The following is a 9,561-nucleotide window of genomic DNA, read 5'->3' as shown; positions in this document are numbered from 1 at the left end:
AATAGTTATTCTTCGTACGTTTCCTCTGAATTGATCATATACTTTTTATGCTTTTGATATAACTCCTCCTATCCCTCAACATATGTCTCCATCTCTAGTTAACAATGCGAAATCAATCGAACCAACTGACTTCCGATGCGTCTGTGGTAAAATAGTCGATTGTTTCAATGACATAAGTGCGGATAGTTATACACGAATATAGACCTACTCATTACCACTAACGTGATATCACCTATACATAATTTAAAACATGTCCCTTAGATAGTAAGGTCGACTATGGCTCAAACTAAATCAAAAGATCAATTGCGGAACACTACATTGTCGACAAAACATTAAGAGTGGATTGAAACTAAAGATTATATTTAATGCATAAATCATATACAACAAGCCAGATTAAGAATACTACTTAGGTTCCTAGCTGTTTACATTCAATCCCAATATAAAATAAGGTTGATAGATGTTTGAGATGCATCAACAAGCTTGAATTTAAGCTTCCTAGCCCTCCAATGGTGTCTCATGTCGTCTGCCCTCTCTTATCTCTCAATTTGGATCGGTTTATACCGATTAGTTTTCACATAAATGAGTTACACCTCTATTTATAGAGGTTTTGTAATTTTAAGTTCCAAGGCGAAGCAAAGCTTTCCTAGTGAATCGTGATTTCTTCCTTGGAGGGAAAAATATGTTGTCTTCAGATATTTTCATGAACCTCCTTAGTTCTCTAGGCAACTATATTTCTCTTATGACGGAGCATCCTATGATATTTTAGGTTATGTTTTTAGTAGTTTTCTTTGCATTTGAAGGCAAATAAATTGTAATTTAGAAGAGTTGTCAATGGTTTGAGGAACAAATTGTATTGTTTTCATTTGAGTCGTTGTAATTCATTTTTTAGTGATAAATCATGTAAATCGACAAAATAAGACATCAATTGAAGGATCCAGGATATGAAGTTTGAAGACCAATGGTTCTTAGAAGGTTGTGGAAGACAATACAAGATGAAGAAAATTCATTTCAATTCCAAAGCATTTCAAGACGAAAGAACAATCGAAAATTGGGCGAAAAGCTGCAAAATTCGCGCTAGAGCTACTGTCCCATGCTCCCCTGCGCATGAGACAACTTTTCTTGTTGTCCCATGCACCCTTGTGCCTAGCTTCATGCGCCCCACACATGGATGACGACCATGGGATGCCTTTTGCTTGTTTTCCAAGTTGTTTTTCAATTGTTTTGTATTGATGTCGGTTGCCAAGTGCAACTAAACCTCTTTGATTAGGGTCCCACGATGAACTCTTTCTTATTTGTTGGATTCTATTAATAAAGCTTTTCATTTAGTTTATGTTTCGATTGTCAGATTTAATTTTGTACATATTTGGTCTCTAATGCATTTTCAACTGAGAATCCAAATCGATAATCTTGAAAATTGATCTATAGACGGATAATAGGATTAACAACCTTTGCTTCTGTCTGATCTTGACTGTAGTAAAATTGCATATTTTCTTAATTAAATTCTTTTGATGGAATTTAAGTATGAATCTAGGGTTTTTAATTCGTTAAGGGAACCCCACAATTGTAACTGGTTGAATTGCAGGGATAGTAAAATTAATTTCCACAAATACATCACGAAGTCTTAAATTCTATTTTCTTAAATCAAATAGACAGGACATAAACTTTTGATTTACTGAGTTAATTTCAACAAAGACAAAAGTTGGTTCTGATACACCATTTCATAAACTATTGATGTTGTAAAACTTAAATAAAACCCTCTCATTGTTTTATTTCATTCCTTACTCAAACAAATCTTGGCTATCACGATTTTTCTTTTTCCTAATTCGGAGCACACAAAAGCCTGACAACAAGTTTGAATCCCTCTCTTTCTTTTTCTAGTTGTTGTTTCGATTCGAAAATAAACCTAGTTTTTGTTTCGATCTTCATACTTGATGGACGAATCTGTCTAATTGTCTAGAATTTATTACCTTGTAATGTTGTTATAAGCTCTTTACTTCTTTCCGTTTGTTTTGACCCTGTTGTGAGCCATATTTAGACACACATTGTGTTTAACTTGGCTTCCACTCATTTTTAATATATTCACCTCTTTTTGGTCTCTTAAAACAAAATCCATCAAAGGCAAGTTTTAACAAGGAAATCAATTTGATTGACTCACACTTCGATGACTAAACATAATTTATTAGTAACTAGCGTATTTACCCGGCGTTGTCCAGGTTACATATAGTATAATAATTTTTTTTTTGAGGGATATAGTATAATATTATTATTATTTAGGTTATGTATAATATTTATTTAAAATTCATATATCTCATAGATAATAAAATCTAAAATATAAAATAAAAAAGGTCCTAGTTGTAATAATTGAAATGATAATCAAGAGAGTATGTGTTTAGAATAAATATATACAATGGACACTTGTACGAAAAAAATCGTATATATAAAATTGATTAAATAAATAATTTAATTTTAACCAAATAATTATTTAAAATTTCCTCTATTAATATATTATTTAAAAAATAAATTATCTATTAAAAAAAATGGTTACAAAAAGTTTAGGTGACCTCAAGGTGCTCACCAGGGTCATGGCAAACCTCAAATTCAAAGAGCACTAAATAGCTACTTACGGATCACCCACAAAAAATGTTCTCACATCGACAACGACACTTGAACCCACGATCTTACGCATCACTCAACTCCTTACCAACTGAGTCAACATTCACAATCTTGCACCTGATTCAACTCCTTACCAATTGAGTCAACCTTCATTGAAAATTATCTATTAAATTTGATAAAGCATAATGTATATAAAGTTAGTTTTAATAATAATAATAATAATAATAATAATAATAATAATAATAATAATAATAATAATAATATAGGGTAGCCGAGTTTGCATGGAAATTAGGGTATTATGTTTGTAAACGTATTAAATAAGTGTACAACAACTTGTCAAAAAAAAGTTTACTTAAACAATAGATATATACAAACAATGACACAACATGAAAGGAATGAAAAGCTCATCAGTGAGGAGAAATATTAGGGATTGCTGTATTTTAGAGGGAATTTGCTAGGTTAAATTGATGCGCTACATTTTAGATGGAATTTGTTAGGTTAAATTGCTGCTAACCTAATGCAGCATTTTAGAGGAAAATTATTAGATTAAGTTGCTGCAGATCTAATAAAATTAATAAATAAGAAAAAAAAACGAACATACAAGAACGTTAGCAATTTTGATACACCGTTATTTCCGTAATAAAATTTGGTTAGCAAATATTAAGAGTTATTATTGAAGCCAAATTTTGGATTACTAATTATCGCAAGAGTCCCACAATGAATAAATAACAAAACAATACAATGTACATGTAACATCCCAGACGACTTTAAGCATTGCCGACTAACCCTACAAATCAACACGGGTCTTTTTTTAGTGTATTTTGTCCTCACTCGCGCGTTTACTGGGAAAACTTTCCAGTAGGTCACCCATCCAAAGACTACTCCAAGCCAAACACACGCTTAACTGTGCAGTTCTTATGGAATGGGGTATCAAAAAGAAGATACATTTTGTTGATATAGGTAGTATCAAACAATTCTTATAAGTCTTCCTTAACCATGCAGTCTCATACCTGCACGGCCTCAGGATCCCTCTCATTCCGGTGCGATTCGATTCATCTAGAAGCTGTCGGGAGCCGCTCATTGTCGTGCCTTGTGCACCGGCGACCACTCTCCGCCCTCGTCGGCCTTGGGTGTTACAGTATATTATATATTATATTATCAAATATATAAAGCAGTGGTAAGCAAAAATACTGTTGTCTACAAAACAATATAATGTGCCATTCTCAGTTTTCTTATATTGGTCAAACCAAGTTGATCCTGTGTGGTTGATTAGTTTGACTCAACCCATGGGAGAAATGAGAATATCCTATTTTCATTTCATTCATCACCTAGCACACTCAACTTATGTATATGAAAATGTGAGTGAGTGCATGTGAAGGGAGTCGTCTGTAAAATCAACTATGATATGTAAGACAAAGTAAAATAAAAGTGGTTGCTTGTAATATAAATTTCAAAAAGATGATCAAAAGTAGATATTCACTAGTTTTAGTAAAATAGGTGTATTCAATGTTTTTCCTGATGTTCTTAACTAGAAATATTCATTTTTTTTAGGAAAACTAGAAATATTCATAACAATTATGATTACCCCATAAAAAATACTTACAAAATGCACATAAAATTTCTTTTTTCATAAATAAGGAAAATGGAGTTGATATTTTACTGAAAATGGTAAGGAAATGCACCTAATGAAACATAAGTCATCTGCTACAATTTTTTATTTTTTTTGTTGAGGGAATCTACTAAAGTTAGATCTTAGAACTATACCAAAGTATGCTGATATGATCGACTTGATTATCAAAAATTATCTCAACAGAATCACCCCTCAAAAAGTTATAGAAAAACAAAGTAGAAGTCAACGCCAAATTTATTAAAAGATTATAGGCTTAATTGCAGTTTTGGTCCCCTTATTTTCAAAATTTCTCAATTTTGATCCCCCTATTTCTAAATCAGCAATTTTAGTCCCCCCGATTTTGTAAAATTCAGAAATTAAACTCATCCCTTGCCACTTGTGCTGATGTGGCGCATTAATATATGATGTGGCATTTTCTATTTTAAATAATCAGCGCCACATCAAAATATATTTAAAAATCTAAATAATTTTACTAAATAAATAACTTTAAATTTTTAAAAAACGTAAAAAATAACAATAATTTTTAGAAAAAAAAAAGTAAAAAATCAGGATTTTTTTGAAAAAACTAATTTTAGACTAGAAAAATAATCCTAAAAAACCAAAAAAAAAAAGTAAAGCAATAAAATCCAGTAAAACCAGATAAATGCTTGAAAATCATAAAAATACCATAAATATTCTAATAAATACCAAAAAAAATCAGATAAATGCTACAAAAATCAGAAAAATACTAGAAAAATTTCAATAAATATCAGAAAATAAATATTCTAATTAATACAAAAAAAATCAGATAAATGCTACAAAAATCAGAAAAATACCAGAAAAATTTCAATAAATATCAGAAAAATTAGAGAATATATATATAAAACAAACAAACAAATATGCGCTTATAAAATAGAGAAAAAAAATTCAAAAATAGGCATAACACTGCCATTACAAAATAAGGGATATCATGTATGCTTAACTATCTAAAACCAAAACTATCTAACGACTTATGCTTGTGATCCTCGAGGTTGAGGTGCTTCTGAAATCACTATACCCTAGACTTTCAATCAGTTTTGAAATATCCATGTAGGACACGACATCGACATCCCAACCACAATTCATTTCTTCCATTTTACCACCAACATAGATGTTGCTAGGTGATTCCATGAACAACCCACCATGATATATACGTAATATGACCTGCCTTTGCGATGGCCTATACAAATAAAGAACATACAAACAAGCATAAAAAAATCAGTAGCATAAACTAGAGATAGAAAATCAGTAGCATAAAAAATCAGTACCATAAAATCAGTAGCAAGAACATATCAAAATCAGCAGCATAAAAAACCAAAATCAAAATAGCTACTGTAAAGGAGTTTTATGAATATCACAATAGCAAGAACATAACATAAATCAGTAGCAAGAACATATCACAATAGCTACTGTGAAGGAGTTTTATGAATATCTCAATAGCTACTGTAAATTAGTAACAAAATTTCACAATTTTTATTTGTAAATAAACATCACAATTTTTATTTGCAAACCCTAAACTAGAGATACAAAATTAGTAACAAAATTTGCTAATAAACATCACGATAGCTACTGTAAATTAGTAACAAAATTTCACAATTTTTATTCGTTATGGAACTTTTATGAATACACACCTTAACTACACCATATTGGGTCAAAAGAGAAAATATACACAAACCTTGAATACAGAGATGCATCTCGACCCCCTTCTCCTTTCTCTACCACCTTCGCCTTCATAGATGAATTTATCACGGAAAATGAGTTCATGGTTAGCAGAACACGGTGAATATATGATGATTCGCAGAAAAATGAAAGTTATCGACGAAGAACAGCTTGAGAAAAAACAATTCGATGATGAAGAATATAAGTTTTGGGTTTCAAAATCGAAGAAACAGAAACGTGATTTAGGTTCCAGAATCGAAAGAATGGAGTGTTGGCATTTTAGGGTTCTTGTTCGGTTCTGTGTTTTCACGTTTCTGCGTTTTGATGTTTCTGCGTTTGGCTTTTTCAATAACACTTATCCATTATTTTAATTATCTGCATAACAATAATTAAAAATATAATGTTATAATTAACAATATAATACTGTTTTTATTTTAAATATATTCTGACGTGGCACTAATTATTTAAAATAGAAAATGCCACATCATATATTAATGCACCACGTCAGCACAAGTGGCAAGAGATGAGTTTAATTTCTGAATTTCACAAAATATGAGGACTAAAATTGCTGATTTAGAAATAAGGGGACCAAAATTGAGAAATTTTGAAAATAAGGGGACCAAAACTGCAATTAAGCCAAGATTATAAAATGCAACACCCTCAAAAAGTGTCTATAAGATATCTCATACTCAAACCTAATTTGCCGACGGTCCGCACATAAAATTAAATTATATGTGGTCCAACATAAATCAACAAGATGAGGATATAAAGTCCGAACCATTAGTCAGTTCATACTTCATGTATAGTCCATGGCTTCCCTCCCATTTGAGAAGAACACGCTCATGACACGACCCTTGATCCCTAGCTACGATCAATTCATATATATTTTGCTAGCTAGCTAGCTAGCTATAGTTTGTGGAAATAGACAAATATGGATATCACCTTCAATCTTTTAAACTTTGGAAACCTTTCAATAAATTGTCTTGAATAAAAAAAAAAAAACTAAAGATTTAAATTGATATTGTGTGTGTGTCTATATATATATATAAAATTTAAAATGTATTATTTTTTGACACAGTTTAAAATGTATCATGAATCATGACTATACCTTAAACTTGGTTAATATTTTACACTACTCTATATAAGGTTACCCATGGCATCCCACCCAAACATAATAAGATTTTGGTAGTGTGTGTATATGTATTATAAAAAATGTAAATTAGACATATCATAGGGATGAAGTTAGAAGAGGGACTAACAAAGGCCACTGCTCGTGATATTATCTTGAATTTCTCCTCCTACCTTTGCATTTTTGTTATTTCGTATTTTTCTTTCTCAACTATTAAAAAATGTTTTTTAGTGTCGTCATACTCAAGGAAGCCTCAAGGAACACATCTTTCTTAAATCTTTGAATTTTTTTTTATAACTTCGGATACATAGTAACTTTGGATATATCACATAATGTTTTAAATTTCTTGTATACATTATATATGCATATAAAAATTTGTTTTTTCTTTACTATGTTATATTCTTAAACTTGGTCTCTAAATTAAATTTCTGGCTCTGTACTTATATATCCAATCAAATATTATTATATCTATGAAGATATTTTCCAAAATAGTGTAATAAAATAACATCAAGCTCATAGTGTGATTTAATTTGATGCATGTATAATTCCTTCACACCTTTATTGTAGAAATTAATCTAATTAAGATAATAATCATGTGCCTTGCTATCTTCCACATTCCTCGTGCATGCATGTATCAGAACCGTCAGATCAGGACCGTGTTTTCTTTCAACAAATGAAATGGAAATCCAGTGAGAGTGACATGTTTAGCTGAAATAAAACAACATTCACAGCATAATCCGGGGGATAATGCTTGCTTATCAGCATGTATAATGCACGGCATCTTGCGTTGTGAGGTGAGGTAGCATCATCAGTATGTTAATATTTTTATAATTTTTTTTGACAAATCAGAGTCTTACTATTTATTTCTTCGATAAGAAATGACGAAGTAATTATCCACGAACGTTTAAATGAGATGACATGGGTCACTTCTAGTATAATCAAGGTCTTGAGTTCGAATTCAGTTTTGGGCATTCAACAACGTTAAAACTCTTAGGGAGAGCTTGCCATCCATTTGGGTCCCACAATGCTCGAAGAATTAGTCTCCACAGTTGCACACGGAGGATACCCGATTAACACAAAAAATGGCGCAGTAATTAAAAACCGGGTGACTTGTGATATTTAAGAGAAGAAGAGGTATAGATATAGACTACACAATGTTCTTTTATTTAGGGTACAAAAGAAAGCAAAAGCCTAAAAGGTAAAAATAACTAAACAACTAAACAAATATTTCTAGGTATGCAAGCTCCGTAAATATCATTAAAGAAGAAACTATATTGAGAAGAAACTATATTGAACTCACTAGAATGTGTCTCCAAAGCAACAAAATCCTGAGAGTCCACGGTAAGGCTGAAATTAGCAAGTTTCTATTGCCTTCTTGCTAAGTATGATGAATCTCAACGTGCCAGCTAAGGGGTCGTCCCATTAGTCTTGCAATTATTTGTAACCATGTCAATAAGCAATTTTGAATCACCTTCCAAACAGAGATGTGAAACTCCATCACGCCAGGCTAACTCCAAACCCAAATATAAACCCCACATTTTTGCATGCAGAGCATCACAAACTCCAATCTTGCGCACAAATCCTTTGAGCCATTTTTCATTACTATCCCGAAGAAGACCGCCACACCCCGCACGGTTTCCATTCTCTTTGCTGCCCTATCAAAATTGAGTTTAACCCATCCCTCATGAGGATGCTTCCAACCAATGAAGATTGTTTCAGTGTGCTGAAGACCTTTATGAAGAAGATTATGGGTGCAATCTTCGATAGTGCTAGAGAAAGCCTGGATGACACTAGTCGGATTAGCTGGTCTTTGAAAATTATCCTAAAATTGTTTTATTTCATCAATTCCACAAATGCCAACAAATTATAGTCATGAAAGTTGTCTTCGACCTAGAGTTAGGAACGCAATTCCAATGCTTGCTGAGGTTACTAAAACCCAGTTCCTGCAATCAAAAGTAAAAAAAAGTCAGTTATCCAATCAGAAGGAACAAGTTTGATCTATACTTGAGTTGCATAAATGCAGTCTCTGAGCACATGAAGAGTAGAGGAATGTTTTGGTTGTTAAAATATTCATTCTAAAAAATTAAGTGGGTGTACGTTAGCAAATCGCTATATATATAATAAATTAAATGTTTATGAATGTAAACATTAATACAAGAGAGAGAGAGAGAGAGAGAGAGAGAGCCAGTGAAGGTTGGCTAAAGGAGAGAGAGAGAGACCCAATGAAGGTTTGCTAAGTTGGTAAGGAGTTGACTCGCCAGCAAGGTTGTGGGTTCAACTCCCACTATCGATGTAAGGACCTGGTGCCTTTGTTAGTGTTTGTTGAACCTTGAGGAGTTTCGTGACCTTGGAGAGCCACCATAACCCAACTCACCCAAACTTTTTTCCTATAAAAAGGAGATAGAGAGATATTGAAAGGAAAGATAAGGAAGATAAATATATGAGGGAGAGGGTGAGAAAGATGAGATAGGTTAGAGATATATATGATAAAGAGAGGGGTGTAGAAATGAGA

This window comes from Medicago sativa, chromosome 1 (genome assembly GCF_051527215.1).
Source record: "Medicago sativa cultivar Bolivia chromosome 1, Bolivia_mono, whole genome shotgun sequence".
In the NCBI taxonomy this organism is placed as follows: domain Eukaryota; kingdom Viridiplantae; phylum Streptophyta; class Magnoliopsida; order Fabales; family Fabaceae; genus Medicago; species Medicago sativa.
The sequence above is the reverse complement of the archived record's forward strand: the minus strand, read 5'-3'. Positions refer to the sequence as shown.